General features: G+C 37.3%; 1 protein-coding gene across 3 annotated transcripts in view; it reads left to right on the top strand.

The window, feature by feature from the left end:
* Positions 1–332: 332 nt before the first annotated feature.
* ppm1ba (protein phosphatase, Mg2+/Mn2+ dependent, 1Ba) overlaps positions 333–10,309 on the top strand; it is a 42,318-nt gene continuing 32,341 nt past the window's right edge. For 2 of the 3 annotated variants that reach the window (XM_059517735.1, XM_059517736.1), the window contains exon 1: positions 333–748. The gene's annotated coding sequence lies outside the window, so the exon portion shown is untranslated. The remainder of the gene's footprint in view (positions 749–10,309) is intronic. The other variant, XM_059517733.1, reaches the window with a different exon arrangement.

The raw sequence follows: 10,309 nt of genomic DNA, 5'->3' as shown, positions 1-10,309 counted from the left end.
TTTTTTTTTTCATTTAACTGCAGTAACATGCAGTTAAGTTTCTTAAAACATCACATTCTGTTCACACTTAAGTATATTCTTCCAAAGTATATTGTTTTCATGATAAGTAGTCTCTTTAAGAGCATGCTAAAGTGTAGGCCTACTTCTTTTTCAACAGGGAAGGGGGACTTTGATTTGAGACTTTTATTTGAGGCTTAATTTAAATATTATTAACCAAGATACAAATAGATATATACATAGGTAAGTAAGTATGTATATATGACCCAAAATAAATGAGTTTTATTCTCATACTCTCGGCCAATGATGTCAATCATGAGAAGATGGCTCCTCCCATCACACGGAACCCAAGGCAAGCGCGCGGCCGTCAATGGCACTGAGTAGTGCACGTAACCTGTCTTTAACATGCAGCTGGGAACGCTAACAAGGCTCGAAATTCAACTCAGATAACCAAAAGTCTGGTCGCACTCATTTTGTCGTTGAGCCGATGTGAAACAGCATGTCAAATATGTTCGTTCCAGCTCGTATTCCCAGACGAGAGCCGTTGAGGGCAGACCTGACCGTGTGAATTGAACCGCATTAGCTAGTCAGCTAGCTGGGTTTACCTTTAGCTGCGCTAGTCGAAACGAGCTAATATCACCAACGGTCCAAATAATTAGATGTTTAGCGACTGGGTTCTCGTCAGAAAGTCACACTTGACAACCGCCTGGACCGTGGCGTCTACTGGAAGGGGAAATTCGACTTAAGAAATGTAAGTTACACCATATTTGTCAGAAAAACTAGCAGGCTAGCGTTATCTGCCGGGCTGGTCGTGTTTTGTAACAACTGCACTGAGAGCCAGTCAATTGACCTGTACTGCTGCCTGCTCTAGCAAACAGACCTAACGAGTTACCAGTCCATGTACCATTTTGAGTATCATAGGTATTGGATTTTAACTGTATAGTGTGCCTATAATGTCTCTGATGCTGTTTATGTTGGTAGCTAAATTGATTTTGACACCAATCACATTAATTCCTGCAGTAGACACTCTTTCCAAAGACAACAACAATCCTGGCATTTAATTCTTCTGGGGTAATATTGGTTGTTTTTATTTGTATCAAATGTAAATACAGGCCCATATGTCAGTTCAACCTAACCCCCCCCCCCCCCCCCCATCAGTGCATAAAACAAGCTGCTATCAGATATTACATTTATTTCATTATTATTATTATTATTATTATTATTTGCTTCTGAAACTTTGGATTTTGATGGCACTTTTATTGCTGGTAGGATTTTATTCTTCAAACCCTGGTTCATTTCTCACCCAAACGGTTGTAAGTGTGATTGAAATTAGCTGAAGAAAACATTATGGCACAAATGAAATAACAAAAATAATAATAAAATCAAACTCTTCTGTCACTATGATGACGAAGTAAGCTTGTGATTTACTGTACAAATAAATTAAGAAACAAAATTTAATAAGACTTCCACAGTGCCCAGCCAACCGGTTGTTCTGTGCCGTGTGCTTGTAGCATTGAATTTCACTTGTTATAATGGAGGGTTATTTATTTATTTTATTTATACAAGTGCTGAGATGTGAAATTCATTCAGAAGCTGCTGTACATAGACTTCCAGAGACTGATCTAATAACATCAGTGACAGCGTGATGATAAAGTTTTTTTTTTGTCTGTCTGTCATAGTATCAGAGAACTACTGGATGAGAGTCTGTAGAAGTTTGAAAAAAAAAAAAAAACTGATATAAATTTATCTGGGGGTTTAGGAGTATACATCAGCAAAAAGAGGAGTGTATATATACCAGAATATTATTTTATAACCAAAATAATAGGAAAAGCTGGATAGGTCAAGAGGCTATAGCACCAAAAATAGCTTAATAATAAGAAGTTGTATGTAATTAATTATTAACTTTATGTGATTGTTTCCCCAACAGTTAAGTCACCACGCAGACTGCATCTGGTAAACAAATCTAACATTGTAGTTTGATTTATGCGATTAATTTCATAGATGAAGATAAGTTAGCTGAAAAGTGGAGCTTTGTTGCAGAGGCATGTATAATGTAATATTAATATTGATTGCTATAGTCTATTTTAGATTTATTAAATTAGTATTACTTTTAAATATTGCCAGTGTTTAATTTGGCTTCAAGCATATTAAAGAAATATGCAACACTTGGTTAATATTTGAATAATTGCACAATACTGTCAAGCTTCTAGCCAGAGCTGAAGTCATCAAGAATGCACAGCCTCAAAACAGAAACCTGCAGACACCATTTCTGGAGGATTTTGAATTCATTCTCACTTAATTTTATCCGTTTGAAAAAATGTGAAAAATACAAGTGAATCTGCAATTGCTTGTATGATTCTAGCCAGTCATCTTTTCATGTGACTGCAGAAGAATAAAACTTCCACTGATGAGTGCTGCTCCATGTTTGTCAAAGTAAAATTCTTTTCATGTTTGCCCAAGCTCTAAAGTTTGTTTTTCACTGGGATCTTGGACTTTTGCCTGCTGTGTACTGATTTCATCAAAAAGGCTTTTAGGGTCTTTGTATTCCACATTAGTTTATAGGCTATGGAGCTTAACACCCATGTATCACGCAAATGTCTTCTCCTGCTTCATTCCCTAATGACACCTTACACAGAGATTGGCAAGGGCACAGATGATGTTAGGACCTAAAATAACCCAGAAAGTTTATAGAGTGCTTGGCCACTGATAATGGGGATGGTTTATGAGTGGTTTGCTGGTAGATGCTAGGCTTTCCTTGGTCTGTTTTGTTTATTGAAATGGGTATGAACATTACTAACCGTAAGATGTTTTTCCTTGTGATCCCATATTGAAATCAAGCAAATGTTTTGTAGTGAAAAATTAACATTCAGGATTTATAAATATTTGTATTAATTTTGTCATCGAAATTAATGAATGACCATGATAACCTGGTTATGTTTTCACCCACACTGAAGCCTTATCCCCGGAGTGCATTGTAGACTTCATTACCGATCAAACATTACCAAGGCTGCATTTATTTGGTAAAAAATACAGGTAAAACCGTAGGGATGATTTACTCAACACACGATGCGATTTTCTTACAATTTGTTTTTCTGGGTGTCCTTTTATGTGCTGATTGGCCAAATTATATAACGTGTCTCTATGTTGATGCATTGAAAAACAAGTCAGTGTGAGCTAGCAGTAGGGCTGCACAATTAATCAAATTTCTAATCACGATTGCATTTATGGATGCCACTAGAGCTGAAACAACGAATCGATTTAATCGATTAAAATCGATTATTAAAATAGTTGTCAACTAATTTAGTCATCGATTCGTTGCTAAATAATTTATTTGCCGTAAGCGGCTTATTTCGTGCATATTTCAAATCTGCGGTGACCAAAGTGTGGCAGTAATGAGCCACCGGAGGATTTACTCAGCCAGTACAACAGGAGAAGTAGCGAATGGCCAATAGCTGGCCTCGTTTTATGTCACGTGCTTCCCGAACGGCGTCTCTGCAGCATTCAGCAGGATGTGGAAGTACTTTATTTTGAGCCTTCAAAAAAGAAGATTAACCTGTAAACTCTGCACTACTGAACTGTTTAAGGGACCGTTCACATATCGCGTCTTTTGCGCGCTCATGTTCGTTATTTCCAATGTAGGCGCGCAGTATGCGCGCTCATAATGGAAGCGACGTGGTCGCGACGCACCCGTTTTTCCAGGCGCGTGCGCACCGCATCGAGTTAAAACATTTCAACTTTTCAGAATGCAGCAAGCGCACCGCGGGTCATGTGACAAGAACTAAATAATCAGCTTCATCCTTTCCCGTAACAACGGTAAAAGCTCAGCCAAGATGAAGGAACAGCTGATCATAGCTGTATATGGATTCCCATTTTGAAATAAATTTAGTAGCAGAGCTACTGCAAGCGATTTTTAGAGCTGCAAATCCATTTATCCTTTGCTGAAATTTCCGCGTCTTCAAGGAGAGAGCACGTCATGGTTGCTTAGCAAAGGCAGACGCCTCAGGGGCGCTTCTGCACGAGCGCTTTGGAAAGGAGGAGAAAGCGGTGCGTACAGTCTATGGGTGCGCCTAGCGTTTTAGGCGCGATATGTGAACGGCCCCTAAGCCTTTTATTTGTGCAGATTCTCCAGTACAATGTTGTTTGCAAATGTTTAGTTGTAAAAGCTGTTAACATTGCTTTTTAACAGTTAACATTTAAAGCTTTACAAACATGTTCTGTGATCAGTTTGTCGTTTACCAGTTCATAATTCAGTCGTGCAGCCTAATTATGACTGAATGAGAGAGGTAAATGTTTAAAGATATTTGAAATGCACTTTTATTTCTAACTATTCACTGCTCTTTTTCGCACAGCAGGTTTTTTGTGTGTCCGTTTTTTCTGGACAACCTTCTGATGGATTTTACTTTAAATTGTGAGTTCCATTCAGGTTTCATGCCATTGGCACTTTATTCGAAGGATTGTTTACAATTTCACAGCATAAGCTATAAAGCTGTTTCCCAGTAAATAATAAAATACAACGCACTGCAATCTTATTCTGTTTTATCCTTATTCTTCATGAAAATATGTTCTGAAAGATCCTTTGTTCGGGATGTTAAACTACTTTAGGAGCTCTAAGGACTGCCATGGTGAAAACATTATTTGAAATCTCCTTGTGAAATTTGCTAGAGTATGGGTCAGTGTTTTGATTGCAGAAGAGTTTGACAAGGGATCACTAACACATAATAAAACAACTCCAGGTATATTTGTGATGAGGATATGACAATGCAAAATTATTAAAATCTCTTAAAAATCTATGCTGAATGATAAAGACCCTTTATTAATAATTTACTTTGGGGGAAAAATGAAAAAAACTAAAATATAAGTACATAAACCGATTAATCGAAAAAATAATCGACAGATTAATCGATTATCAAAATAATCGTTAGTTGCAGCCCTAGATGCCACAATTACTTAATCATTCAAAGCGGCAATTAATCGTTCAAAGTCCACTTGTGTTATTCTGCGTGCTTAAGATGCATTCTTTTCTTTCTACATGTTATCTTAAGGGTTTCCCCATTATTTAAATTTGAGTATACCATTATAATACTATTCATATTTGTACTTTTTATTAGCGCTGTGCAAAAAATCGAATGCGATCTTCATGCGCATCTCCTCAGTAAAGGCTCTCCTGTGATTAGTAGTATATCTCCAGCATGTGCGTTCAGATCAGGATTGCCAGGTTTTCAAAACAAAACCTGCCGAATTGGTTCTCAAAACTAGTCCAATCGCGTTTCCTTCTGGGCGATAAAAATAAAAATTTTTGGCAGGGTTGCCTTGGTAAAATTTGCATTTTAGGGGCTAAATATCACGTTATTGGGATTGGGGTCGGTCGACCCACGAACATGAAAAACAACTGCAGACTTGGCAACACTGACTGAAGTAAAAGGAGTAGCTGGTGTCACTATCTCGGGAATGTGGTGGCGGATTCACACCAAATTCGAGGGATCCCTTCAGCTCGAGGAGCCCTCTCGAACACTGCCACGCATCGGTAGCAGCCCAGGATCGCCAGATCAGTCAGAGCCCGACCGTGACTTTGACCACCGGTTACTCCTGGACCCCAGGGGCTATCGATGTGGGGGTGGTCTCATTCGAAAGGGGGCCTCTAGACGTACACGCAATTCAATGTTCAAGAGGGCTCCTTGAGCTTAAGGGATCCCCTGAATTTGGTGTGAATCCGCTGCGCCGTTACGGAGATATGGGCGTTAAAATTTTCAAAGGTATTACAAACACTTAAGCTTTCAAGCATTTCATCCAGATCGCCAGCAGCAAACAGTAGACCAGATTCTGCTGGACAAACTATGTAATAAAACACCATTTTCAAGCATTTTATTTGCATTTCATGTTCTGTAAAAAAAAAAATAATAATAATGTTGGTGCATATTGGCCGATAAAATCAACAAAATTATATATGGATCGGGCTCTACTGCAGAGTTCAAATCCAGCAAGTAGATAAGCCCATATGCACTCAGCAGTGCTCTGCTGTTACATTATAACACCTGTTTCACACAGTCCGTCTGCAGTGCGTATTAACCATAGACAGTAAAAGATTAAAAGGTATTAACGGATTCCAGCGGCACGAGGTGTCAAGGAGCGGTGCTCTGCAGCAGTGCAGCGATTGTTAGCGTATGGAGTCTATTAGGGCTGCAACTAACGATTATTTTGATAATCGATTAATCTGTCGATTATTTTTACGATTAATCGGTTTATGTACTTATATTTTAGTTTTTTTCATTTTTTCCCCAAGTAAATTATTAATAAATGGTCTTTATCCTTCAGCATAGATTTTTAAGAGATTTTAACCATTTTGCACTGTCATATCCTAATCAAAAATATACCTGGAGTTGTTTTATTGTGTTAGTAATCCTTTGTCGAACTCTTCTGCAATCAGAACACTGACCCATACTCACAAATTTCACAAGGAGATTTAAAATAATGTTTTCACCATGGCAGTCCTTAGAGCTCCTAAAGTAGTTTAACATCCCGAACAAAGCTTATTAAGGAATCTTTCAGAACATATTTTCACGAAGAATAAGGATAAAACAGAATAAAATTGCAGTGTATTGTATTTTATTATTTACTGGGAAACACCTTTATAGCTTATGCTTTGAAATTGTAAACAATCCTTCGAATAAAGTGCCAGTGGCATGAAACCTAAATGGAACTCACAATTTAAAGTAAAATCCATCAGAAGGTTGTCCAGAAAAAAAAATTGGACAGTCACACACAAAAAAACCTGCTGTGTGAAAAAGAGGAGTGAATACTTAGAAAAAAAGTGCATTTCAAATATCTTTAAACATTTACCTCTCTCATTCAGTCATAATTAGGCTGCACGACTGAATTTTGAACTGGTAAACGACAAACTGATCACAGAACATGTTTGTAAAGCTTTAAATGTTAACTGTTAAAAAGCAATGTTATCAGCTTTTACGACTAAACATTTGCAAACAACATTGTACTGGAGAATCTGCACAAATAAAAGTCTTAGGGGCCGTTCACATATCGTGCCTAAAAACGCGTGGAAAACGCTAGGCGCGCCGCTTTCTCCTTCTTTCCAAAGCGCTCGTGCAGTTGCGCCCCTGAGGCGTCTGCCTTTGATAAGCAACCATGACGTGCTCTCTCCTTGAAGACGCGGAAATTTCAGCAAAGGATAAATGGATTTGCAGCTCAAAAATCGCTTGCAGTAGCTCTGCTACTAAATTTATTTCAAAATGGAAATCCATATACAACTATGATCAGCTGTTCCTTTCATCTTGACTGAGCTTTTAACGTTGTTACGGGAAAGGATGAAGCTGATTGGTTAGTTCTTGTCACATGACCCGCGATGCGCTTGCAGCATTCTGAAAAGTTGAGATGTTTTTAACTCGATGCGGTGCGGTGTTGGAAATAACGAACTTGAGCGCGCAAAAGACGCGATATGTGAACGTCCCCTTAAACAGTTCAGTAGTGCAGAGTTTACAGGTTACTCTTCTGTTTTGAAGGCTCAAAGTAAAGTACTCCCAGTCTCCCACATCCCGCTAAATGCTGCAGAGACGCTGTTCGGGAAGCACGTGACATAAAACGAGGCCAGCTATTGGCTATTCGCTACTTCTCCTGCTGTACTGGCTGAGTAAAACCTCCGGTGGCTCATTACTGCCACACTTTGGTCACCGCAGATTTGAAATATGCACGAAATGAGCCGCTTACGGCAAATAAAAGTTATTTAGCAACGAATCGATGACTAAATTAGTTGACAACTATTTTAATAATCGATTTTTATCGATTAAATCGATTCGTTGTTTCAGCTCTAGAGTCTATTTTTGCTGTGCTGCAGGTGCTGAATTAAAGTGAAAGCGCATTGTTCGCAGGAAAAATGAACATGGATTGACATGGAAACGCAGTCACATGGGTTTTTGGCTAGGTTTAAAACAAGAAAAAGGGCACTTTTAGATAAACAAGGAAAACAATATATATGTTCACTTTTATGGAAGCAGAAAAACAAAGTTCATTATAGGGCTGTAACTATCAAATATTTTAGTAATTGAGTATTCTACCAAAAATTCCATCGATTAATCGGATAAAATGTGTTTTTGCTTAGTGCAATATTAAATATGCAAGAGAAAATAAGACTCCTGGGTCTCTTAAAATGAACTAAGTTTCCTTTTTTAGAAAAAAAAATATATATATTTTTTAAATGCATAGAATGCACTGCATACATCAAAAATAAACATTTAATTATTACCCATTGTTTCTCAGTCTGTACTTGTACTGTGAACAATGACAATAAAGTTGACAGATGAATTAAGTGCATTTAAGTGCCATTCAGTTGGGGTTTTAAAGCATTTTCTGAGATGCACATTAAACATTAAACACAAAACATTAATTTAATCTTTGAATTTTTGAAAATTAACTTAACTTTTTGGTAAACAAATTGGATTTACTATTAAAAATAAAACATGGAAGAAATGTTGTAATTAAACTTAAAAAAAATAATGTTTGGTTTTATTTTTTAGCAGTAGGCTATGTACATTCTGCTGAACAATAGTCTTTAACCGGACTTTTATTTTGACGGGTTGACGTACCTTTACAGTTCTGTGAATGTGATGTGACGCTAGTTTTACTCAAATAAAATGGTCAAATGCTCATGAAAATTTTGCCTTTTGATTTCAATGCATGCTGGCTGATCTGACTTCTGCTTTACAAGGAATCTGTAGAAATATTGCAGTCCTGTAGGCTTGAGAAGGGTCTTTTTTTAATGACTGTAGACTAATCTGATGAAACAAAGGCAGTAGGTAACTGAGCTGCTTAATTTTAATTCCTTACCTTACAACTTCTATTAAGTGTCAAAGTGTCGAATCGTCTAGTGTGTGCGTTCAGAGGATTATGAAACAAAAAATCAGTTAAACTGCCTTGCCAGTGGTTTTAAAATCGGTTAAGATTTCCAGCTACTTTAAGGTTAGCCTAGAAATTAGTGAAGTTGCTTTTTTTGCACTATAAATGGCATATTTGTCAAATCTTTTTTTTTTACATATCAAAATCAGTGGGAAACAATGAATCACTAATTTGAAGTAGCATGGTGTCTGAGTCCGTTCTGATGGTGCTTTGAAAACTCTTAAATTGAAATGGTGGTTAAGGCCTGTTCTAGGGGTCGACTGATTGAATGGTTTTGCAGATTAATCTGCACCGATAGTTGATTGATTGAACTATCAGCAAAAATCCATGCCGATAGTTTTTTTGGGTAGAATCTGTTGCTGGAGTGGCTGAGAAGTTCTGTTGTTGAATGCAAAACACACTTTATTTGTTAAAATATTTTTATGCATGTTTATTAAAAACAAGTTAATTTTGCTTTTTTTAAACTGCGAACTTCAAACTTCTCTATGCCTTTTTGTTCATTCTTGAAGAAAGCTTTTGTCCATTTGATTTAAATCTGTTTTGTATTGCTGCTTGAAATAAACTCGATGTGTCAGATGTGTGTGATACCTGTAAATTGTCCCAGACGCCTCATGCTGCTGTGCTTTTGCACATTGTGTGACTGCCATATTTTGTTTAGATGATCATTAAGTGTTCTTAGAAGCAAATAAGCAAATAGAAACAAATAAAGTGTGAGAGTATACAAACAATATATATATATATATATATATATATATATATATGTATATATGCGTGTATATATATGTGTGTGTGTGTGTGTGTGTGTGTGTGTATATATATATATATATATTATTAAATTTAAATAAAATTTCTGCATTAAGCAGACGCTTTTATCCAAAGCGACTTAAAGTGCATTCAGACTATCAATTTTTACATATCATGTGTTACTGGGGAATCAAACCCCCAACCTTGCGCTTAATAACGCAGTGCTCTACCAATTGAGCTACAGGAACACTATATATATATATATATATATATATATATATATATATATATAATTTATTTATTAGGGGTGTAACGGTACAGGGCTTTCGGTACGGTGCAGGTGTGTACCGAATGACGGAATGCAATATTTTGTACGCGGAACATAAGTACATTTTCGTGTTTCCAAACGAACATATTAAGTGGCGGAAGTCTCCACGTTCAGCGGCTGATTCTAAGGCCGGCGACACACTGGATGTGTGGCGCAAGCGTCTCAGCTGTGAGGCATGTGGCGTGTGACTGCCTGCGTGAGATGCGTGTCGCCGCACGGAAAACGCGTGCATGCTAGAAATAGAACCGACGCCTATTTTTCACGCGACACGCAAGCATGTTGGAAGCGTTTCCAGGCGAAATAGAATAGAAAATATGTTTATATGTCATTTTGTTG

The sequence above is a fragment of the Carassius carassius genome, chromosome 30 (assembly GCF_963082965.1).
Source record: "Carassius carassius chromosome 30, fCarCar2.1, whole genome shotgun sequence".
NCBI classification, from domain to species: Eukaryota; Metazoa; Chordata; class Actinopteri; order Cypriniformes; family Cyprinidae; genus Carassius; species Carassius carassius.
This window is presented reverse-complemented; position numbering and strand designations above follow the sequence as displayed.